The following is a 25,552-nucleotide window of genomic DNA, read 5'->3' as shown; positions in this document are numbered from 1 at the left end:
TGATCATTCTAGGGTGTTAAAATTCTAAAGTTCCCTCAGAGAGTGGACTTCCTGCCATCACCACATGGGGTTCATTGGGTGTAGACATTGAGATGTTCGATCTCCTGTTACAGACTTGCCTCGTGGAGAAAACAAGAAAAGAACACAAATGTTTGCTCTTGCTTTCTTGATACTTCTTGGCCAAACATTAAAAATGCAAAATGAAATTGCTATCGTCACATTATTCCCTGGCACGTTACTTACTAAATGGATTGTAGAAGGAAACAACATTAAGCATTTATCTCCTGGCAACTGTTTGGAAATGCTTCCTCTGTCCCTGCTCCTTCCCCTTTCTATCATGTGGCATTTGTAGCTTGAAGGGCCTTTGTGTTTCCGCACCACAGAGGCCCGGGATCATTCCGCAGTTACTTCCCCGGGAACAACACAGCTCTTGGCATTGCAGACAGTGGCCAGAGCGTGAAGAAGGGGACACGGTGCAGAAAGAGGCCACCTCTGAGAACACCCCTAGTCGCCGTGCGCTGTGAAGGGGCCCGTCTGTCCTCCAGTCCCCCTGTCAACTAGCCCGTGGTCACCGACGGATTGTTCAGTTCCCACAAGTTTGTGCACATTAGAGAGACACAGCCAGAGAATGAAAACAAGACATAATCGTTCTCCAGTGACTCACTGTCAGGCTTCATGACGAGGGGCAGACACACATAGTCCAGCAGCAGACAGCAACATGTCCCATGGCAGGGGGGCGGGGGTAGAGGGGTAAAGGGGACACAGTGATGAGATCGTCGTCCTTAGGACTATATGACCCCACACTAAATTTGATGAAATACCAAGAGATCATAGAATTGCAGGTGACTGACCAACATTAAACTCAAAAAAGAAGGATGGAGAAAAGTCAGAATAACAACTTAGAAGGTTACAGTGTGTCAAGCAGATTTCCACCTGCACAGACCAGGCTTTGGGCTTGGTCGGCAAGTCCACGTGCAGGACCAACAGGTACCACATTCTGGGTGAGACGAGAGGGATGTCACTGGCTGACGTCATCCTCTGAAGGTTATAGAGGAGGATAAAGTTGCCGCTCTGACCTTCGTGTGTGCGCTGGGCCCCCTCTCAACCCCTGAGTGGCTGCCTTGGGACACGACGTTTTCAGATTTGCATGAATGGTTCCCACATGAAACCAGTTACTAACTTAAGAAAAATGGGTCAGTTAAAACATAACTGTGACAAATGAGAGACTGTATTTATTGAACATTTATCACATCAAATACTGTTCTAAGTGTTTTACATACGTTAACTTGTAATTCTCCTAACAGTATAATTCTCCTAACAACCTTGTGGGGATGGGGCGCCTGGGTGGCACGGTCGTTAAGCGTCTGCCTTCGGCTCAGGGCGTGATCCCAGCATTCCGGGATCGAGTCCCACATCGCACTTCTCCGCTGGGAGCCTGCTTCTTCCTCTCCCACTCCCCTGCTGTGTTCCCTCTCTCGCTGGCTGAATCTCTGTCACATAAATAAATAAAATCTTTAAAAAAACAAAAACAAAAAAAACACAACCTTGTGGGGAGACTGAGGCATAGAAAAACAGAGTTTCCCCAGTCTGCACAGGAGCTGGGACTGACACCCACACGGTGCGTGTCCTGAGCCCGAGCCCACACTCACCATGTTATCGAGCAGACTCCAGTTCAGATCTCGGTCTGGAAGCCTCTTAAGGTTACACTGCATTTTCATAATTGATTGTAAATTGATTTTCTAGATTCGTTCCCAGGAGTGGCTCCCAGCTGCACAGAAGGTATTTACAGTTGCCACCATATATTCCCAGACCCTGCATGCGGTTTCCATATTAAAAGGGATTAATCTTAAATTGCCTCTGATGTTATCATATAGCAGACTGCAGCTTTCGGTCCTTCCCGCTTTTCCAGTTCGCTTCCAGTCTTCTTCTCCTTAACAACCGAGGATTTCATCACTCCTGGATTTTCTCTGCCTAGCACAAGATCCCAGGAACGTTTCACGAAGGGTCTGAGGCATGGATGGACTAAGAAAGCTGGCCTCCCACAGGACCCAGAAGCGAGGCTCAAGTCCACAAGAATGCCTTGCAGAAGGATGACCAATCTTCAGGGAAATGAAAGTTTGTGCTTCTTTGAGGATGATTTTGTAAGACCCCGTACCACTGCCTTGAGAAGTCTGGGAGCGTCCCTGGCAGAAAATTGTGCAAGTGGTAATGCTTATTTTTGCAGGCTGAAAAGTAACTGGAAAGAGATCTTCTTTAGGCCTAACTTCTTTCCAGGGCAGCTCCACTATTCACAGGTTAGGATTGGTATACAATCGACAACTGGGGACAATGTCTGCCCCTTATAAAAGTACCACCCACATTGGTCCTGCTACATCATCCACAACGTTCTCATTTAGACTAAGTTTTAAACTTTTTAGGATGAAGGATCCTCTTGGGAATCTGGTGAAAGTTACGCACTGCCTCCCCCTACAATTCTTGTGTGGTGTGCCTAAGCACGCACACGCTCAGGGTTCTGTATTCAAATCCAGGGCTTTAGCCCCAAGATGAGAATCCTGTGATGGAGAGATCTTTCCTGGGATTCAAATTTTACTGTGTCAAGAAACAGTCTTCTAAAATGTAACCCTGCAAAATGCAAATCAAAACCTCACACTGCCGGAATGGCTAAAATAAAAACCACAAGAAATAACAGGTGTTGGCAAGGATGCGGAGAAAGGGGATCCCTCATGCACTGCTGGTGGGAACGCAGACTGGGGCAGCCACTGTGGAAGAGTGTGGATGGTCCTCAAAAAATGTAAAATTGAACTACCGTATGATCCAGCAGTCGCACAACTGGGTATTTACCCAAAGAATTCAAGAACACGAATTCAAGGGATACACGCACCCTATGTTTATTGCAGCATTGTTTACAAAAGTCAGGATATGGAAGTAGCCCAGGTGAAGGGATAAAGAAGGGATAAAGAAGACACAGTATCTATCTACAATGGACTATTACCCAGCCATCAGAAAGATTGAGATCTTGCCATTTGCAATGCCGTGGATGGAGCTAGAGAGTATTAGGCTAAGAGAAATAAGTCAGAGAAAGACAGATGATTTCACTCATGTGGTATTTGAGTTTAAGAAACAAAACAAATGAGCAAAGCAAAAAAATAAAAAATAAAAAAGAGAGAGAGAGCGAGAGACAAACCAAGAAACAGACTCTTAACCACAGAGAACACACTGACGGTGACCAGAGGGGAGGTGGGTGGGGGCTGGGGGAAACCGGTACACTTCCCATGATGAGCACTGAGTCACGTGCAGAATTGCTGAATCGCTATGCTGTACACCTGAAACTAATATAACACTGTATATTAACTATACTGGAATTAAAAAAAAACTTAATAAAGAAATAAAATAGTTAAAACCAACCAAACAATGAACAAATAAAACAACCCCTGCAATGAGTAATACTCCAGGGCCTTTCTATGCACAAGTTTGTCAGACCGTGGCCAACCGGGCACCGCTGGATGCTGGCGCATGAAGACTTGCTTTGGGGGCAGGAAAATACCTTCAAGAAAGAATAGATCGTGAGAAAGGAGATGTCGCCCAGAGTCGGAGCCAGGTCAGCTTTTTGTGGTGGGGTTGGAGCAGAGGGAAGGGCATCTAGGCCAGATCGCCTCACTTCACTTCCTGTTGTCTTTCTTACTAATCTTCAAGTTCACTGAGGTCAGAAGCTCTGTTTCCATAGTTCTTAAAACCAGAGCCTGATTCTATGTCCTGCGTGTTGATAACTCTTACAACAGTTCCGTGAGATACCGTTCTACTTTCATATGTCGGTAAACTGAGTCCCAAAAAGATTAAGTGGCTTGTCCAAGGTCACCGAACTCATAAATTAGGACCAATCCAGCCCTGGTCCTTCTGATAGTCCAACCCAGGTGTGCTCTGAGGAGTCAGAGACTCAAGAACTGGTAACAGAACAAAACTGACGTCACGTGAGCAGGCGTGACCTACGGATGATATAATACACAGAGTCAGAGCAGTGATTTTCAGACTGATGTGTGGCTGCTATCATGGGCCTAGACATTTTTCAAAACTATGTAAATACTATCTAGAATTATCAGTTAAACATACGCAATTCTAGACACTTTTATTTTTACATATGACTAAAAGCTTTTAGGGGCGCCTGGGTGGCACAGCGGTTAAGCATCTGCCTTTGGCTCAGGGCATGATCCTGGCGTTCTGGGATCGAGCCCCACATCGGGCTCCTCCGCTATGAGCCTGCTTCTTCCTCTCCCACTCCCCCTGCTTGTGTTCCCTCTCTTGCTGGCTGTCTCTATCTCTGTCGAATAAATAAAATCTTAAAAAAAAAAAGAAATATTAAAAGCTTTTACACATGACCTAAAAAGTGAATTATTAAGGGTTAAAATTAACATTCACAAATGAAATAAGCCCAGTGGCAGAGTCCCCTGATACCCAGTGGCAGAGTCCCCTGATACCCTTACTCAGTATTCTAGAAGTTGCCATGAAATGTCTAGCACTGTGTGTAAAGCTTCTAGAAAGCAATTACACCTACGGATAATTATGTTTCTCTACTTTCAGGAAGGACTCTAATCATTGCAACATCGGCGTTGAGTTAATTCAGTGTTCAACTGCTGTTATTTTTGCTTTGGGGTTACAAATTCCTATTAGTTTACATTTTTATCAGTTCCATTTTAAAAATAGTGTTTGATTCACATAAAATGAGTAGAGATGAGTATCTGCATCCGCAATATTTGTGCCTGGATTTTACAATAAATAGACCTTAAAGCATCCATATTGTAACTCAGATATTAATCGCCATCCCCATACTGTCAACGATGAATAATCCATGGAAATATTCAGGGATGGTGGCTTATCATTACCTTTATGTTTTCTTTCCCACACAAATTTGGATCTGGACTAGCTGGTCAACTGTCCCCACTTAACGGATGTTGGACCGTGAGTAATAGGTATTTGGTCACTGTTGCATTAGAATATATGACAATGCATATACACATATTAAATGTCAGACTGAACGTGCATCTGGTGCTGAGATCAATGCAGATGAGATTGATCTGGGTTTCACTGAGGCAGTAAATCATGGCTGCTCTGCATTTACAAACAGGCTGCTTGATTGCTGACTGACTGAGTGAGTGACTGGCTGGGAGGGGATGCTGGCAGAGGGTTAGACGTGGCCCGGGGCCAGAGGGGCGAGGAGACTTTCGGCCAGGGCAGTGGGTTGAGCAAAGGCTTTGGCTGGAAGGTGAGGGGTCTGCAGAATGGTGAGAGCAGGGACCCAGGGGAAAAGATGTGGGTGACGGAGGGCCGTGGAGATAAGATCACACTGGGAGGGCTGTGCTGTAAAGTTCTAAGAGCTGGAAGGAACAGTCTAGAAGAGCGGGGCTGGCAGTCAAGGCTCCTCCCTCAAGTACCACTCTGGACCATTCGTGCTTCCTGCCTGGACGTATCATAGCTCTTGGCCAGGGGGACACTCAGCATCTTCATGAACCACTGGCTCATTCAGGAAGAAAGTGACTCCCCGCACATCGCAGCTTATCTGTAAACTCAGCAGAAATTCAGCAGTGCTCCTGGGGAGGGGTTTGGGCACGGGGAGTCAGTCCTCTGATGGACCCCATCAGAAAAGAGCACTCTCCCGAGGAAACCGCTGGATTTTCCACTTTTCACTGGAATCAGGTTCTGGAGATTACTTTTCCCTGTGGACTCCAAATTCCATGTGGATTTGGTTGCAGCATGTTTAATTAATTGGAATGAACAAACTGTTAATAAGGCTTAGAGCCATACGGTTTTGAATTGAATTAGTTTTGAAAGTTTATAAAATATAAAGGAATACGAGATATGAAAGATAAAAGAGCCCATGCATAAGCCGCTGAACCCAAGAAAAATAATTTGATTAACAAAACTCATGAACTACTGTTTGAGTCTTTCCCCTGTTGCCTCTCTTTCTCCTTCAAAATTAAGCATTACTGTAAATTTTGTGTTGATTATTTCCTTGCTTTTCTTTGCAATTTTACTAAATATGTGTGTTCCCAAAACACATCTACCATGTTTGCTTTGGAGCTTCTAAAATAACTTCATGCTCTATGATGAAATCATATCACTTGCTTTTTAAAAATATCTCTTATTTTTATATTTTTAAGTAGGCTTCACATCCAATGTGAGGCTTGAACCCTCGACCCTGAGATCAAAGGTAGCATGCATGCTCTACCAACTGAGCCAGCCAGGTGCCCCACTTACTTTCTTTTAAAATTTTTTTTAATTTAAATTCAATTTAGTTAACATATAGTGTATTCTTAGTTTCAGGGGTAGAATTTAGAGATTCATTAGTTGCATATAACACCCAGTGCTCAGTACATCAAATGTCCTCCTTAATGCCCATCACCCAGTTACCCCATCCCCCCACCACCTCCCTGCATTATTCACCACGACCAAGTGGGATTTATTCCTGGGCTGCAGGGGTCAACATCCACAAATCAATCGCCGTGATACACCACATTAATAAAAGAAAGGATAAGAACCATATGATCCTCTCCACAGATGCAGAAAAAGCATTTGACAAAATACAATATCCCTTCTTGATAAAAACTTTCCACCGTGTATGGATAGAGGGGCTATACCTCAACATCGTAAAAGCCACATACCAAAGACCCACAGCGAATATCATCCTCAATGGGGGAAAAACTGAGAGCTTTCCCCAAAGGTCAGGAACACGAGAGGGATGCCCACTCTCACCATTGTTGTTCAACACAGTACAGGAAGTCCTGGCCTCAGCAATCAGACGACAGAAAGAAATAAAAGGCATCCACATTGGCAAAGAAGAAGTCAAACTGTTACTCTTTGCAGGTGACAAGACACTCTACGTAGAAAACCAAAAGATTCCACCAAAAAACTGCTGGAACTGATACAGGGATGTATAAAACCAACACCCCGAAGTCAGCTGCATTTCTATACACTAACGATGAAGCAGCAGAAAGAGAAAGCAAGGAATCGATCCCAATTATTATTGCACCAACAACCATACGATACGTGGGAATAAACCTAACCAGAGAGAGAACAGATCTGTGCTTTTCTTCCAGAAAAGAATTTCTATGTCAAGGAATCCCTCATGTGGCTACATAGGGCTCAAATTAATTAATTTTTACTGTTTCATATTATCCTTCTATATGGCTATTAATACACCATAGTGTATTTCATTTTATGACTGATGGACACCTAGATTTTCCCAGTTATGGGGTTTTCCTGTTGTGCTGATTTTGCCGTTACGACCCGTGCTGCTTGTCTCCTGGGCAATGGGACAGTGTTTCTAGGGACCATAACTAAGAACCTCACTGCTCAGGAGAGAACTTGTCGATTGTGTCTTCTCCTCCCAAGAACAGTCTCTTGGGTCTCAATACTCCTGGGGAAACCACGTGAGAAACCACTGAAAATATCCAGCACAGACGACTGAAGACAAATCACAAAGGACCTGTCCTGCAGATGACATGCCTCTTCTCAGAGGCGCTAAAGTAGGAGACTACTGAGACGACGTCATTTGGGAGGCAGCACGCTGGGGGCCGGCCCTGTCTCACTGGAATTTTGCTCTTATAGATTCATTCCTTTGTATCAAACAGCTCCTTCACCATTCTTTTCCTTAAGCCTCTCTGAACGGGGCGAGGGCTGCAGGAGAGATGCCAGGGCAGTGGGGAGGGCAGGGAGGAGTGAGGAAGAGAAGCACAGGGGAAACATGCTTCAGCTGGACTTCAATCAGGAGAAGTTTGTCACCAAGAGATTTATCACAGACAGAAGCTCGCCAGCAAACATAGAGACGTGAGCATATCTGAGGCCAGAGAACACGGAGTAAGGACAGACTCAGTCCTTCTGCAGCCGGGATGTGGAGGAGTGTGGAGCACAAGGCCCCCAGCGCTAAGTGGTACAGGGCCAGGAGCACACACGGCAGAAAGCACGGGTTGGGAACCCTGGCAGGCTGGGGACCTGGGAGGAGGGGCGGGAAAGACTGTGGTCTGGGTCACCATTCACTCGGCATTTCCGATTCTGCAAACCGAAGCCATGCCAGATGATCATGCGTTATGTGTTAAGGCTTCCTTTTTTTTGAGCAAGAATTACGTGCTGTAAATTTCCTGGTCACTCCATGTTCCGAGGAACGTGTTTACATTGAGGGAAAGTCACTCGAGTCTCTTCCTCTCCAGGTTTGCCTGGGTGTCTCCTTCTCAGCCTCATGTCCAGCTTGAGTCTCACCTCTTCCTGGGGGCGTGTCCTCTGATAGCCTGCCATTCTGCCCCCTGCCCTGCCCACCTCACCCCCAGCTCGCCACCTTCATGGACTGTGCTGGGTCTGGAATCCCCTTGTTCCATCGCTCCGACTTTGCTGCTCGTCTCTCCCCCATGCGCTCGGTGTCTGTGCCGTCTGTTCTACTTTCAGCCCTTCCGTGTGTTAGGTATTCGAGAAAGATGTGTTGAATAAATAAATGTTAGAATTCTTGCTCTTGGGAGACCCACAGATAAGAGACCTCAGTTTTTGGATGATTGTTGTACTGTGTCCTGGGGCAGCAGGCCCTATCTACCGAATCCAAATCGAACCCTGTGGTTTTGCACAAACGTGGAAGTTGGATTGCTGAAAAGTGGTCGTAAGCAGGTGGCTCCTGTCTTCTGGAAAACTTGGGTAATGATACAACATGCTACTCTTGTGCTGCACTTTGCATTATTTTTAGCCAAACCCTTACAACATGCAGATAAAGTTGGCCTTGTATCAAAAAAAGAGAACACTGTTCTCCTGCAATTACTTGGAAAGGATTTAGATACTAACGGGGACAACATTGCTAGCAGGTACACCGAGCATACTGCCAAGAGAAGTCCATGCCTCAGAACATCAGCAGCGTCATTAAGAAACCTGCTTAAATATTTATGCACGTTCTTATTTTTAACAGAGGCAAAAGAATTCACAATAACCCAGACTACTCTCCTCTCTCGACGTGGCTAAATTTGTGGGCTTGTATATTAGAATAACATGAAAAAGCTTTGATATTTATTTTTTTCATGCAACTCCTATGTTCATCCATACTTGTCCAGCTTCTAAAAATCATTCTATTGTGTGTGTGCTCGGAATAGTTGGTGTGGAGAATAACGCTAGCTCTGATTTGGCCCCAATTTATGCACAGGGATGTATTTTTCCTAGGGCCAGTCTGACAAGTGCACCAAGTCGGTGACTGCCTGTGTGGTCCTCAACAGTTGATGAGCCCAGATACCATTGCCCTAGGACAGCATCTTCCCGTAGATCTTTGAGTCTCTGGCCTGTGACATACAACAGGAAATGTCCTGATAAAATACTTCGTGGAAGTATTGCAGGGACATGAAAGGGAGGAGGGTTGGGGCAACATCTGATGAATTTTACAAGGTATGCTGCATTGTGCAGACATGTCTGAGCCACACTTTTATGGACGCAGAAATGGTTCCCACACGCCAGATGAGAGCCCTAAGTCTGACCCATCTGTGGGCTGCACCCACATCGTGCTACTGCGAAAAGAATGAAAACATAGCCCCTTTAAGCACGATTTTCCTTCCAGAAAGCACAGCTGGAGTTCAGAAACAGTGGAAGTTTCTGAACTTGGCTCTGAGAATAAACTTGGAGAAATGATTTGTCTTTTAGTGTCTTCTGTCTGTAATTTCCTTTGAAGAGTTCGATGTGTGGGTATGTGTTGTATTTTTGTTTTTTATATGCCAAAGCCGAATAAGTTTCCTTTCATCTGATTTGCTTGTCATTAGTGCAGAGTCAGGCTAATTCAAGGTAGAAAGAAATATTGAAATGCAGAGAGATCTCATTGCATCTAGATGAGACATTGTGTTACTCTTTCTCAACACCCCCCCTCCCCGCACCTCCCCCCGGGGCTATGTAAGGGAATCTGTTTGGTATCAAAAATCTCAAGCAGCTGAAAAAGTTTCTTTTTGTAACTTTCTTCAAGTTACCCTGTTTTTCTGAGATAGTGAAGTTTTGTGGGTAAAATATGAAACAATTAGTAAATTCATTATGACGATGTAGTTTCCTGAAAGTGTGAGATCAAGTAGCTACCTTGGAAGGAGGCGGCTTTATTTAAACGTTAATACGCGAGAAACAAATAAACAAATCATAAAATGGGCAGAAGATATGAACAGACACTTTTCCAATGATGACATACAAATGGCTAACAGACACGTGAAATATGTTCAAAATCATTAGCCATCAGGGAAATTCAAATCAAAACCACACTAACATACCACCTTACGCCAGTTAGAATGGCAAAAATGGACAAGGCAGGAAACAACAAATGTTGGAGAGGATGTGGAGAAAGGGGATCCCTCTTACACTGTTGGTGGGAATGCAAGTTGGTACAGCCACTCTGGAAAACAGTGTGGAGGTCCCTTAAAAAGTTAAAAATTGAGCTACCCTATGACCCAGCCATTGCACTACTGGGTATTTACCCCAAAGAGACAGACATAGTGAAGAGAAGGGCCATATGCACCCCAATGTTCATAGCAGCATTGTCCATAATAGCTAAACTGTGGAAGGAGCCGAGATGCCCTTCAACAGATGACTGGATTAAGAAGATGTGGTCCATATATACAATGGAATATTACTCAGCCATCAGAAAGAACGATTTCTCAACATTTGGTGCAACATGGACGGAACTGGAGGAGATTATGCTAAGTGAAATAAGTCAAGCAGAGAAAGACAACTATCATATGATTTCTCTCATCTATGGAACATAAGAACTAGGAAGATCGGTAGGGGAAGAAAGGGATAAAGAAAGGGGGGGTAATCAGAAGGGGGAATGAAGCATGAGAGACTATGGACTATGAGAAACAAACTGAGGGCCTCAGAGGGGAGGGGGTGGGGGAATGGGATAGACCGGTGATGGGTAGTAAGGAGGGCACGTGTTGCATGGTGCACTGGGTGTTATACACAACTAATGAATCATCGAGCCTTACATCGGAAACCGGGGATGTACTGTATGGTGACTAATATAATATAATAAAAAAAATTTAAAGAAAAAGAGAAAAAAAAAAAACGTTAATGAAAGGAAGGACCTGGGGCAAAAACTCACATCATACCATCTGCCCACGGTTCAGCTGGCCCGCCGTTCAGAGTGCAGAGCAACCTTTCGGGGAGCTGTGTCAGGCAAGGCCCCTTTCCGCCATGAAGAGGAGGGAGGTCATGTTGGATTGTATTAGGCATTCTGGGAATACCGTGATGTCCAAACAAACATCAGAACGTTGTGTTTAATACACAGACAGACCCAACCTCAGACACGTGACCAAACAACTACCAAATACTCCACAACTTGTGAGCAAAAGAAAGAAGAAGAAAAAGAGAAAGAAATAAAGAACTTAAATAATGCTTTCAAACTTCAGAATATATTAAAATTTCCTGGAGGGCTTGTTAAAATAAAGACTGCTGGATTCTATCCCCAGAGTTTCCGATTCAGTCTAAAATGGCTTCAAGAATTGGGATTTATAACAAGTTTCGAGGTGCTAATACTGCTGGTCCAAGGCCCACTCTGAAAAACTCCGCTGTGATGTTTATGAGAGTAAGGATCTTTTCCCACAAAAAGATAGAGCTAGCATCATTCCTAATGTGCAAGACTGAATGCTTTCCAAGATTGGAAACAGACAAGGATGTCCACCCTCCCTACGTGGGGGAGAGAGAGAGAGAGAAAGAGAAAGAGAGACAATCTACTCAGAAAGGCCCAAGGAATCCACAAATTATCAACTATCGATACACGTGAGTTCAACAAAGCTGTAGGACACAAGGCACTTCGGTGAATTACCAACAAGCAATTGGAAACTGAAATTAAAAAATAATACTACTCAAAAATTATTTTGATAAAATTACAAACATGTGCATTTCCTGTACACTAAAAATTACAAAATGCTTCTGAAATCATAGATAACCTAAATAAATTAGATTTACCACATTCACGAAATGAAAAACTCAATATTGTTTAAGACATTATTTCTCCCCAAGTTGATATATAAATAATCCTAATCAAAACCTCCTAGGCCTTTGTTGAAAAACAGAAATAGTCAAACTAATTACAGAGTGGAAATGAACATGCAAAGCAACCAGAATGGTCTAAACAATTTTGAAAAAGAGGAAGAGAGTTGGAGGACCTTTATTTGTTGATTTTAAGACTTACCGTGTATCCGCAGTAAACAAGACGAGGTGATATTTCCATAAAGACAGCCATATATGTCACGGAACAGAATAAACAGTCCGAAAATGGCTCATACCCATATAACCAATGGATTTTTTGGCAGAAATCCCCAAAGTAATTCAAAGGGGAAAGGTTGTCTTTTCAATAGATTCTGCCACAAAAAAACAGATATGCATATGAATGAAAATGACCCTCAATATTTACTTGACACCATTCACAAGAATTACTTTGAAATGGATCACAGTTCTCAATATAGGAAGTAAAACACGAAACTTCAAAGAGAAACCATAAGAGATGTCTTATTGAACTTGGATTAGGCAGCGACTTTTCAAATAGGGTCGAAAAAATCATAGCCGTGCAACAACAACCAGGAAAGAGAAATTATGTCTTACCTGAAGCACGATGCTGGCCCGTCCGGCCACAGAGCCCACTGTGAGCCCAGCGCCCATCTCAGCAGCAAGGGTCGGGCTTCCTGAAGCCGGGGAGCCCTTCTGAAGCTTCCTGACCCCTTCTTTAGTGGCCTCCGGAGAGGACAAGGCAGCATGCGGAGCAGGGTATGGGCAAAGCGGGGCCAGGCAGGCGGGTCTGTGAAGTCCCACAACTTAGTTCTCAGTGCTGGACTTTCTGTGGCCCTTGAATCATTGCAAATCTTTGCTGCTGTTTAATCAGCAGGAAGATGTCTCACAGTCCCGACACGAAGGACACCCTGTGGAATGTCCTCTTTGCACGGAGCCTGGGGACAGGTGGTACCAAGACCTTCTTGTGCACCTGTGGCTATCAGGTTTACGGACTTTGGTCATCCACTTCACATTGACGAAAATGGGCTTTGTCCTGCGTGTGGAATATCCGGGAGACCCAGCTGTTTATAAACCGCTGTCCCAGGAAGAGCTGCAAAGGATAAAAGGTAAGAATTGAGAGTCTATAAATAAAAACACATCAACTGACACTCAACAAGGGTGCAAAGATAATTCAATGGGGGAAAGAAGAGTCTCTAAAAAATGGTGCAGAGACAACTGGGTAAGATGATGGGTATTAAGGAGGGCACATATTGCATGGTGCACTGGGTGTTATGCGCAAATAATGAATCATGGAACATTGCATCAAAAACTGGGGATGTACTGTATGGTGACTAACATAACATAATGAAAAATTATTATTAAAAAAAAAGAAACAAAACAGATGAACAAGGGGAAGAAAAGAGAGAGAGAGGCAAACCAGGAAACAGACTCTTTTTTTTTTATTTTAATGTTTTTTTATTATGTTATGTTAGTCACCATACAGTACATCCCTGGTTTCTGATGTAAAGTTCGATGATTCATTAGTTGCGGAAACAGACTCTTAACTATAGAGAACAATCTGATGGTTACCAGAGGGGAAAAGCCTGGGGGGGATGGTTGAAATAGGTGACGGGCATTAAGGAGGGCACTTGGGATGAGCACTGGGTGTTGTATGTAAGTGATGAACCATTAAATCCTACACCTAATTAGAATTTAAATAAAAACTTGGAGAAAAAAAAAAGCAAGAGAAACACAATGAGAAAACAGAAAACACCAGAAAACTGCAAACATTTGGCTATTGTACATGCTGTACAAGAAACCCCCCATCTTTGTTGTAGGTCTGTCTCAGCACCTGGCAGCCTCAGAGGTTTTAAAATGACCAGAGTATTTTGGGAAGTTTGGTAAAATACGTGAAGTCGTCATCAGTCACAGCCCCTCAGGGGCAGGCCCGCGAGGTCCAAGCTCAGGCACCCGCGTCAGGTCAGAGGGCACTCGCAGAGCCACACAGCGTGTCCACGAGGCGGCCGTGGCTGGCGGGACCCCGACAGCGTGTCAGGTCCCAGTAAATACTGCAGTTACTCTGGAGAGAATTCGCAGCCTCCAAAGTGGGCTCCCTCCCTTCCCCAGCTCCCCACCGCCCTGCTGACCGCCCACAGAAGCCAGCCCAGTGCTGACCTTGACGCCAGCCAGCAGCGTGTGGCTTTGGTTCTTCTAAACACCCGACTTGGGTTCTGATCCCTTTGGTGTCACTGAAGAGCCATCACAGACCTGGCTGACCAGCGTTCCCTTTGGCCCTGACTCTTCACACGCTGACCACCACGGTCGGGCTCTGGGTCCCGCGTCCCATGTCCCGCGGCACCGACAAGCCCAGCTCTCAAGAGTATCCCGTCACTCTTGCCACAGAGGTTCCCACAATGTCAGCAGCGGTGAGTTATGTCTACACCCCAAAGAGCCCCTATGAATGTTCCTCCTGCCTCCAGCTAGCGTGTTAGCTCATGGTTGGTAGAGTATTTCTGCATTAGGCCTGCAACGCACTGCATTGGCATAATTCTGGCATTGTTTCTCAGGAGTGGTGTCATTTTTAACTCACAAAATTAAACTTGTAGTGCTGATTAAGATCCCACATGAGATTAGCCAGGATTGTTCCTATTTTGGCTTTCTTACAGAAAATGTGCAAGGATCATGAATGGTAGCCCCTTGTTTTCTGGTTTGTGGGGAAAAAAAGAGGTAATATCCCAATATAGTCATGAAAAATTTGAAAATTAAGGAGATAATGTCTATTTCATTCTTTGAATACTTGGGAAGAAGGACTACACATAAAGCAAAATTGGTGGTGTCGCTTAATGTCCAGAAGGGTGTGGTCAGCAGTATTTTTAGTTGTATGGATTTATATCCTATATTAGGCATCACACATTTAGAAACTGCTTTTGTCTCTCGTTTGCACTTTCTTTTTGAATGGTTGTTAATTATATAGAAAAGGTTCGACGATAATTATTATCGACCAAATGCAGTATCTCTTTTCTAATGTACTCCCAGCATACTGGGAGATGTCTTAAAAACAGAATTTCAACTTACAGTTGACTTATGAGAAAGTTGAATGGCGTGTAACATTTCTATTGAATAAACTGTTGTTCTGTGGGTACCTGTTTGGAAACTTCATTGTTTAGTAATTGAAACGTGATAATAAAACGATATTATATGAACCCAGCCAGGTGGAGACTAAGGTGGAGAAGAGATTGGGGATCCTGTAAAATTAGACCATGTAAGTTGTCATACATAATTTTAGTTAATCACCAAGGAGAGTATATTACTTTATTAGGACATAATGTGGAGTGATGCTTTTGAATAACACGCAATTTCTTGAAACAGTTTTAAAACTGATCATGAAATAAAATAAACTGGAATCAATTCTGAGCAGTGCACAGGGCTAATTCAGAGCACATGATGGTGTTCTGCTAAATTAAGCATCTGGGGAGAAAGGGGCAAGTCAGAGCTCCTCTAGAGACTTTCAAAAAAAACGATTATGATAAAAGATATGGCTTTTTGTTAAAAATACGAAAATAACTTGAATACCGAAAAAGGAAGCCCAGAGATTTAAAATAAGAACAATAATTTAAAACGCCTTATTAGGAGAGGATACATAATATCGTGTTTGAGTTTTCAAGGTTCCCTCACCATCTGAAGTCTGGTGCCTTCCTATTAGATGCAATATACAAATTAAAAGGCTTCGACCTGAGGCATAGTGCATAAAGCTAAAATCTAGATATCTTTCGATTTGGTTAACTGAGGGTGTAGAAAGTTACCTAGTCATTTCTACTACTTTTGTAAAATCCTGCATATATGACAATCCCTGATTTCTATTTTGAAGTGCTTTTAGGACAGCATCGTAAGAAATTTAGAAAACGCTAACAGGGGCGCCTGGGTGGCTCAGTCGTTAAGCATCTGCCTTCGGCTCAGGGCGTGATCCCAGAGTCCTGGATCGAGCCCCACATCAGGCTCCTCCGCTGGGAGCCTGCTTCTTCCTCTCCCACTCCCCCTGCCTGTGTTCCCTCTCTCGCTGGCTGTCTCTCTCTCTGTCAAATAAATAAATAAAAATCTTAAAAAAAAAGAAAAAGAAAATGCTAACAAAAGATGCTAGACTTAATGAAGAAGACAACCCAGATTTCCGCAAAATTTCCTGCTTTTGTTTTTCAAGAGACGATGTAACGAAGATGAAGTGGCGAGCCGCACACTTGGAAAATATTTGCAAAATGTGTAACCGATAGAGGACTCGTGTCCACAATACATACACACACTTGCAACTCAGTAAAAAGAAAATAAACAATTTGGTTTTTTAAATAGGCAAAAAAAACTTGGAATAGACACTTTATCAAAAAGGATATGATTGCCAAAAAACACAAGGTGCTCGGTATCTTTAGTTGTGAAGGAAATTTTTTTAAACTGCAATGACATACTATCATATAATTACGAGAAAGGCTCAAGTTTAGAAAAATAATAAGTTTTGGTGAAGACGTGGAGTAATGAGAGCTCTCAGGAACACAGCTGTTTCTGTTTCTGAGAAACACGGGTGGGAATATAAAATGGTACAAACTGTTTGATAGTTTCTCACTAAGTTAAACATATTCTTATCCTACAATTCAGCAATCCCAATCTTAGGCACTTTCTCCCAACGAAATGAAAATATGTCCACACAAATGCTCATACTCAAATGTTCATAACACTTTTATTCATCTTAGCCCCAGATTGAAAGCAACCCCAAAGCCATTAACCAGTAAGTAGATAAACTGGTATAATCCAAAGGTAGAATGCTCCTTGTAGATAAAATTAAGACAACTATTGATATGTGCAAAACATGAATGAATACCTAAAGCATTGTATGAAGAAGCCAGAAACATACGTGTGTGTACACATACTGCACGATTCCATTTATTTGAAGTAACGGAAAAGGCAAAAGTCTAGGGAAATGGCTGATCACCGATTATCAAGCATTAAGGGAAGACTTTCCGGGTGATGGAAATGCTCTTTATCAGGATTGTGGTGATGGTTACATGACTCCACACATTTATCAAAACTCATCAAACTATACCCTTAAAATTGCTGATTTGTATTTTTTGTCTATTTTAACTCAGTAAGTCTGATTCTAAAAAGTAACGACACTGGCTTGGTTATGCAGTTAATTAAATAAAACTAATTGCTTATTAGTTTAGCTCGTACGTTCATAAGGCGCTTCGCACATCTCTACAAGGGAAGAAAGGAGGAAACGTGCCCTCAACATGCATCATAACCCAACCCCGTGAATCTAGTCAAGCTACAAATTCTAAGCTCCCCAGTCTTTGCCGCCGTCTAGCACGAGTCGTAGCCTGTGTGGTAGCGTGCGGGTGAGGAAGGGGGTGCACGGATCAGACCTCCTCCCAGGAGAACCTGCCTTTTGGCCGCCAGGATGTGGGCAGGGCCCAGTGGCAACACCCGCCCACAGCAGGTAATCCAGCCGCACACTCCCCGGGCCGGGCAAGGGTCGCAGGGCTGGGCTGTCCTGCCCTCTCCTTGATGCACAGTCTATGCTCCAAGTGTCTCCATCTGGGTTGTCTGAGGCTTTTCAGACCTTTATTATGGTCCGAGTGCCCCGTCGTCCAGGGCTGCTTCATCATTTTCGGTTTTCACAGCATCACTCCCCGGGCACCCTCTGGTATGCCACACCCCACCACCTGTCGGCTTCGGAGCACCCGACCTGACGCACTTACAGAATAACGCAGCTGTTTTTATCAGGAGGCATTTGGCCTTGTAAGAGCCGTGTTTGTTCAGCAGCCATGCTTGGATATCCGATGTGCTTATGCTGTCATGTTACTCTGTGTGCATGCGTGCATGTGTGCACGTGTGTGCTCACACCTGTTCACAGGCAGGCACATATGCTGTTGGCCATGTGCGCAACTGGGTAAAAGGAGCAGCCCTCCTCCCCTCATAGGTACTCATGATACTGTATGTCTGGAGTTAAAATGCCATTCCGGTGAAAGAGGTTTATTTTGAGCTATGGCCAGGTAGACACAGAAAACTCCCCCGAAGAGAGCAAGAACGATGAATGGGATTTCAGGCAAAGAGAAATCAAGGATTCCGCCCAAAGGACCTGTTCCCCAAATCAGCTGCCTGGGAACTAAAAGAAAACTTCCCCTCTACCATCCTGCAGCGAGGGTTACTGTCTTGTTTTGCTCCCCTCCAGCCATCATCCTTACTGGCAATTAGGTACTTATGCCGTGGGATGAACCGAGATACGCTCTCTCCATCCCAACCGCTTCCTCATCTCTGTCTGGAGAGAAATGGGGATGAGAATGAATCCCCACATGGCTTCCGGAGATCCAGCACCAGCTTGTGTGGGGGCGCGCGTCCATGCAGAAAGAGACACACACAAATGTCAAACACTTCCTCACCACCATATTGCAAGACTAACCGCTCCTGAGATTTGCTGAAATTCTGATTCTTCATTGTGTGAGACAGGACGGGATTTCTTTGGAAAGAAACTCACACTTGATATAAAATGTATGCTTCCGGCAAACTAATGAGAGGATCCTAACAGTTTTCTTCAAATGTGAGGACCAAGATGGAGCCCACAGCCATTCCTGGAAGATAGAACGAACCAGAAGCAGAAACCAGAATCATGGGACGCGCTTTCCTTCTCTGCTTGGGAGGCAGCAGGAGCCTGATGGAATGGAGGAGAAAGAATGCAGGGCTTCCTTTGGAAACCCTGTCGTGTGCAGACCTGTCCCACACCCCACTTTGCTCTCTAGGAATGCAGGGGAGGCTGATGAGAGTCCAAGCGCTCAGTCCTCCTCTCCGCATGACTCTTGGATCCACAGCAGTCATGACAGAGGAATTTCAATGGAATGTGATATAATGCCCAACCCAAGCCAGTTTCCAAAAGTAAGTTTTTTTTTCCTTCTAGAAAACAAATGGCCGTGACAATTTCTGAAACCTTGAAAGCAAGTGGCATTTACCGACATTGGCAAGGATTCCTCATTGTCATTTCAGAAAGAGGCAACTTCATCCAAACCTCATGTATGTTCCAGCCAAAACCCAGTCCCATGATCATCTGCCTTATGATTCCTTCCCTAAGCTTTTTCTTCGTGGGTCTAAGAACGACAAGCACTGGTGCGTACGTAAAGGGTATTTTGCGCCCAAGGTGCTTATCATAGCATGTAGGTCTATCGTTAATTGCAAACCTGCCAGATCTGTATTTTTTTTTAAAGATTTTAGTTATTTATTTGACAGAGATAGACAGCCAGCGAGAGAGGGAACACAAGCAGGGGGAGTGGGAGAGGAAGAAGCAGGCTCCCAGCAGAGGAGCCTGATGTGGGGCTTGATCCCAGGACTCTGGGATCACGCCCTGAGCCGAAGGCAGACGCTTAATGACTGAGCCACCCAGGCACCCCCAGATCTGTATTTTAAATGGTTTATAATGTTTGTCATCCAATTCATGGTGCCACTGATTTTTAAGTCCTATTGGAAACTTCTGGGTAGTATTTTATCAGACAAAAGTTGCATGGTTGGTGTTGTGACAGGAACAACTCTCTAGAATATTCCACTGGTCTTTCAATAAAAGAAGAGCAAAAACCAAGCTCAGAGTTCCTAACGTGATGGGGCGGGAAAGACAGAGGCTGGTGAGCAGGGGAGGGAGAGCTGGGCTCTGCACAAGGTGGGGCTCAGGCGGGACTCCCCAGGTGTGGAGCCAGGCCTGGCTCTCGTCCTCTGCTGAGCAGTGGGGAACGCACAGCCCCCCACACGGGGAAGAAGCTGTGGTCTATCTGGACTCCAGAGCCATCACTAACACCGACATCGATCACGATTATTAGCTGAAAATGGGAATCACCACCCTCCCCACACACTAGACAACTTGTGGTTTCCCTATGACAAAGCCATTAGGAATTAATTACTAAATCTCTGACCCTAGAGAACAAAAAACCGATTTCTGTGGGGAGGATGGTTTTCAGGAGTTAGCACCTGCCTGGCATTTCTGGCTTTTCCCTGAGGGTCCATGTTAGCATCTTCCTTTCACCAGCCTTTGTCTGTCTGTCTCTCTCTCTGTTGTGTGCACACAACATAAAGAGATTCCTTCTAACCTCTCCAGGGACACCACTTACCCCGCCCCACCACACATATACACTGTGTCTACACCACGTGCGTGTACACAGACACAGCATAGATTCAGCACATGTACACACCCCACACACCGTACATACACCACACGCATACACACACTGTACATACACCACACACATACACACACACCGCACATACACCACACACGTATACACACACCGCACATACACCACACACGCATACAGACACACACTGTACATACACCACACACATACACACACACCGCACATACACCACACACGTATACACACAGACACACACCATACATACACCACACACATACACACAGACACACACTGTACATACACCACACACATACAAACAGACACACACCGTACATACACCACACACACGCACACACACCGTACATACACCACACACATACACACATACACACAGACATTCCCACCCACCGCTGCCTTTCTGGACACAGCGCCTAAGGCCTGCTGTCCCTAGGGCATTCGCGTGCGGCTGTGACCCCCAGTTGGGCCTGTGACCAAGCCTGAGAGGTTCCTCGCGAGCACCCAGCTCTCCCGAGACGCGGCCCCCTCTGGTGTGATCTCAGGGACCGCTGGTCCGAGGTGTCCCTGTTCTCTCACTGACGTGGCAGCTCAGTTAAAGAGAAGCCAGCGGTCTGGGGACACGTCAGAGGAGAAGGCTGTTTCACAGCAGCACCGGGCACCGTAGACACGGCACCATTCACCGCGGGGAGGGCATGATGGCTCAACAGCGGCTTCTGGCTGGTTGTCTCACAAGATTGACAGGAGCGACAGTCACGCCTCACTCGGACCTGCGTGTGAACGCATGGGAGTACTGCCCACTGCCAGGGACTGACACGGAGCCACAGAGGAAGTTGTGACGTCAGGTGGGAAGAGAGCCCTGCCATGGAAGGAAAGGAAGTGAGAGAGGACGGTCATCGACAGGACGCCAGAGCGTGAGGTCTGCTCGGCCGGGGGGGCGGGTGACAGGTGGGGGGGGACGTGGCTGCAGCCTGGCTCCCGTGAAGGGGGCAGAGCGTGCGTCCCAGGCCTTCACGTGGGGCCTCCTCTGCACCGGGCTGGAAGGCGCTGCTGCAAACTGCCAGGGTTTCAGCTCCTAGCGTTGAGCCGGGAATTCCCACCTTGCACAGATGAATCAGAAAATGGGGCTAAGAGCAAATGGAAAGCGTGGGAGGCCCGGGAGCTATGGGAACCTGGGATCCTGCAAGGAGATCACAGACTCTCCACTATCTTTGGTAAAGTTTATTTTCCGTTGTAAAATCAATATATGCTCAGTGTAGACAAGCTAGGAAGTACAGAAAGACAGAATGAAGAATAAAAGCAAATACTGATTCCATCAGTGACAGGCAATTATTATTAATAATATATTAAAAACCGATTATGATTAATAATACATTTATTTCCTTTTGGTTCTTATCCTATGCAAAGGTGAGATCGCATCACCCAAAAAAGCAGGGTATGAAATTGTACATTTAATATATCACAAGTGTTATGATTTGTTCAGAGAAAAAAGGTAGGTTTCCTTAATTCTGAAGTTGGAGGCCTTTCCAGCTCAGTAATGTCGTGACTTCTTACATAGAAACACAATATCAGACACTTACTGAGTTTCTAGAAGAGCTGTGCTCTCAATGTATTACTGCCTAAATAAGCAAAAATATGCACACATGTACTAAACAACTGCTTCTTTTAAATACGACATAGCCCAGGATAATGACAAATGAAGTGATTCATTTTGAATTTGCCAAAACTGGGGACAAAAGGAAAAATTAAACACGAGCTTCTACTGCTCTATTTACACCGTGGAGAGTTCCTAAAGAATCCAGAGAACTTACTCCTGCGAGGATTTCGGTGACAATCCTTTAAAAAATGGGACTCTCCCACCACTCCTCAATCCATGCCTTACCATCTTCCTCAGAGCACTGCTCACCCCTTGCTTCCACAGCCCCCCATCTCCGAGTATCAAGTGTTTAATTGCTGGCTCTCCGGCTCCTCTGCTAGAAAGAGCAGCCAGATCCTTTGTTTGCTAATCCCTACCTGTAATCCCAGCACCTGGAAAGGCTCTGGCTCCCCCCAAAAAATCCTCAATATATATTTTGTTGAGTGTTGATTTTTAAAATGATCTAACGTCCTTCAAGTCCATTTCAGGGGGAACAGGGAAAAAGACCCAAGATTTTAGTCTAATCTAGTACTCAGTTGGACGCACTACTTTAAGCAATTTCTCATGGAAGATTCTCTCTCTCTAGATGAGTCAGTCTTTTAGACTTCTGCCCTCACCGCCCCCATTCTTCCTTGAAATGGCATTTAGATGGATGGCGGGTGTGGGTTATTCTGTTGAGTTCCCCAGCCAGATCCAGTCTCCATCCTCTCCCTCAGGTCTGTGCTCCAGGGAGGAAGTCTCTACAAACCACATACTTGGGCCCCCTTGTGCTCTGGCTTCTGGTTGGGTTTGGCCGATAGGTAGGAGATAAGAAACAGGAGGATGTTGTGTCCAATATTTCCCTCCCAACTCTTCCTTGCTTGGCCAACATGGTTCTTTTGACAGTAGCTGTGTAGCCCCACCTCTTCTCTTCTGGGGCAGCCCCTCTTCCACGGCTCCAACCCCACTGGGTTCCAACAGCAGTTTCCTCCCCTCCTCCCTTCTGGTCTAGGCTTGGTAACCATTTCCTGCTCTTGCTGCCTGGAGAGTGATTCAACAGCTTTTGTTGGATCCCTTAAACATGCCACACCTTTAAGTTCTCGTCAAATCCCAAGCTTCCTATAGCTTCTGTTTCCCCCTGGACCCCTCCTGGACACACAAGGACCCTGTACGTACTCATGGCACAAAGTGGAAGGTTTGTCCCCAGCCTCATGTGGTCCTGGACTGTAAGCACTGTCTGGGGAGCCCCGGGACAGACTTACTGCTGTGCTGATACCTCGATTAAGGCTGGGGTTCCTGTAACTCACGGTCCCTCGCTGTCTTAACAAGCCCAGCGTGAGGTGGTCTTTCCCGAGGCTCACACAGCCTGGCCCTTCCTCCAAGTAAGGCTGTTTTCTGTTCAACCCCAAGAGGAGTCACAGCCATCAACCCAGCCCCTCCTGAAGGTCAACAGAAACCTTGAGGTCTCCCCTACAGCATGCAGAGTCATATTTTGTTTTGCTTTGTCACCGCCCTACACCCAAATCCCACAAGTCTGTCTTCTCTCAGGTTCTCAAATGGAGAACGGAGCAAAGGCTCTTTTGCGCTTTCAAGTATCTTTCAACCACTTGAGCACTGCATAAACTTCCAAGTTTTTGGCCCAGTCAGTGAAATCTTGCTTACTTTCAGACCTTGCCTTCCTTTTCCTCTTGGGGGTGAAGAGACAGGGTTGATCCTTCCCACTCCCGTCTTCTCAGGATGGCTCAGTTTTCTATGCTCCATTGTTTATTCTCCTAGAGGTCCAACCAATCTCACCCTCTTTGCTTCTAGGAATTTTCTCACAGAATTATGGGAGCTGGCATCTTCCAAATCTGAGGGTCAGGCTGGAGATTCAGGCAAGAGTTGATATTGCACTCTTGAGTCTGAATTCCCCAGAGCAGCAGGCTGGGAACTCAGGCAGAGCTTCTCTGATGAAGTCCTGAAGAGAATTGCTTCTTCAGGAAACCTCCATCCTTGCTCTTAAAGTCATCTACTGATTGGACGTGGCCCACCTCCCATATGGAGATAATTGCCTTTACTCAAAGTCTGCTGATTTAAATGTTAATCTTTACTCAAAGTTTACTTATAAAATGTTACTCACATCTAAAAAATGCCTTCAAAGCAACATCTAGACCAATGTTTGACCAGACAACGGGGCACCACAGTCCAGCCACGTTGACATATAATGTTAGTTAGCACACTGGTATGTTTATTTAATGGCTTTAAAAGAAGGCTGTCACCTCTCGCATTAGTTTGAGGCAGCTGAGGAGCAGATGTGAAGATGATGTTCGACATGCAAGAGGCTAATGGGGGAAGGGTGCAGGAGGAGGCGAGGGCAGGTCTGATGCCTGGGAAAGGGGACAGGGAGGGAGGGCATTTGAGCTATGGGTCTCCAATGCAGTGTGGCTCTTACGAAAGCCTGTCTAGGCTGAGAAGGCCTCCTCAAGCCAGTCACCTGGTGGAAGAATCCCATCTTTTGTCAAAATGGGCCTGTCTTTTTACCCTTTTCACCTATGCTGCCCAGTAATTATCTGGGAGTGGCCTGTGGGAAGCATGGCGTCAGAGTTTGGGGGGCACTGGGAGGGGCAACAATTTGTGCCCGTACAGCAGGAAATGATGTATTTTCAGGACTGTCTCACCTCCCAGTAATATAGTTAACTCCACGAGGATACAGTTATATCCACACACCTTCTAAATACACACACCTTCCTAATACAGGCATTCATTTATTTATTTCACAAAGATCCCAATGCCATCTGTCATCATTGGGCTTCTTTTATTCTTATTTTATTTTTTTTTAAGATTTTACTTTTTATTTTTTTAAGATTTATTTATTTATTTTAGAGAAGGGGGAGAGGCAGAGAGAGAGGGAGAGAGAGAATCTCAAGCAGACTCCCAGCTGAGTGTGGAGTCAGACACAGCGCTCAATCCCACGACCCTGAGATCATGACCTGAGCTAAAACCAAGAGCCAGATGCTTAACCAACTGAGCCACCCAGGTGCCCCTAGATTTTACTTTTTGAAAGTAATCTGTACACCCGACATGGGGTTTGAACTTACAATCTCGAGACCAAGAGTCACACGCTTTACCAACTGAGCCAGCCAGGTACCCTCAAGATATATGCATTTGGCGGAATTCCCTACATAGAAATAGAGGAAGCTTCCGTAGGACTAGAAAAGAGTGACCATGATGGGGCTCCACAAAGACTGTGTTAGTTGGGGGGGGGTATTTTTTTAAATGTTAGAAGAAGAAGAAAAAGTAACTTTCAAATTGATGTTTGTAGCTATATATATACGTTTTTTGAGGAATTCCTAGATGTGAAAGGAGATCAAAGGGCAAACCAAAAAAGAGATTTTGTACTGTTGGATTTTATTCTGCATTTCTTGCTGGTTAGATTTACGTTCCCGAGATATGAAAAGGAGATGAACATGTTCTTATTTGTATATGGGCGTGGGTGTTGTCTAAAGGTACACATGAAATGAGATGCAGCTTATTACCACTGAAGCGGTGGAAGGATGTGTTTTGATATAACTCTTGGCTGTGATTTTTCCTTGTAATTATCAGATCAATATAAAGAAATTGTGCAGCTAGAGTAATGAAAAGAAATGAATTTGTCAGAAAGTATATTGAGTTTACGTAAGAAATAAGTAAATATTCACTTAGAACATAGGAGACTTCAGTTTGGTAAGCAATTATACAATGGATTCTTTGCTGCATTAATTTATTTGTTTATACTTTCTGGAACATTTATAAAGGCTGTAAAATGATCTAAAATGTT

Source organism: Ursus americanus, chromosome 3 (genome assembly GCF_024610735.1).
Source record: "Ursus americanus isolate L20-20 chromosome 3, mUrsAme1.1.p, whole genome shotgun sequence".
Taxonomy (NCBI): Eukaryota; Metazoa; Chordata; class Mammalia; order Carnivora; family Ursidae; genus Ursus; species Ursus americanus.
Note: the sequence above shows the minus strand (reverse complement) of the source record.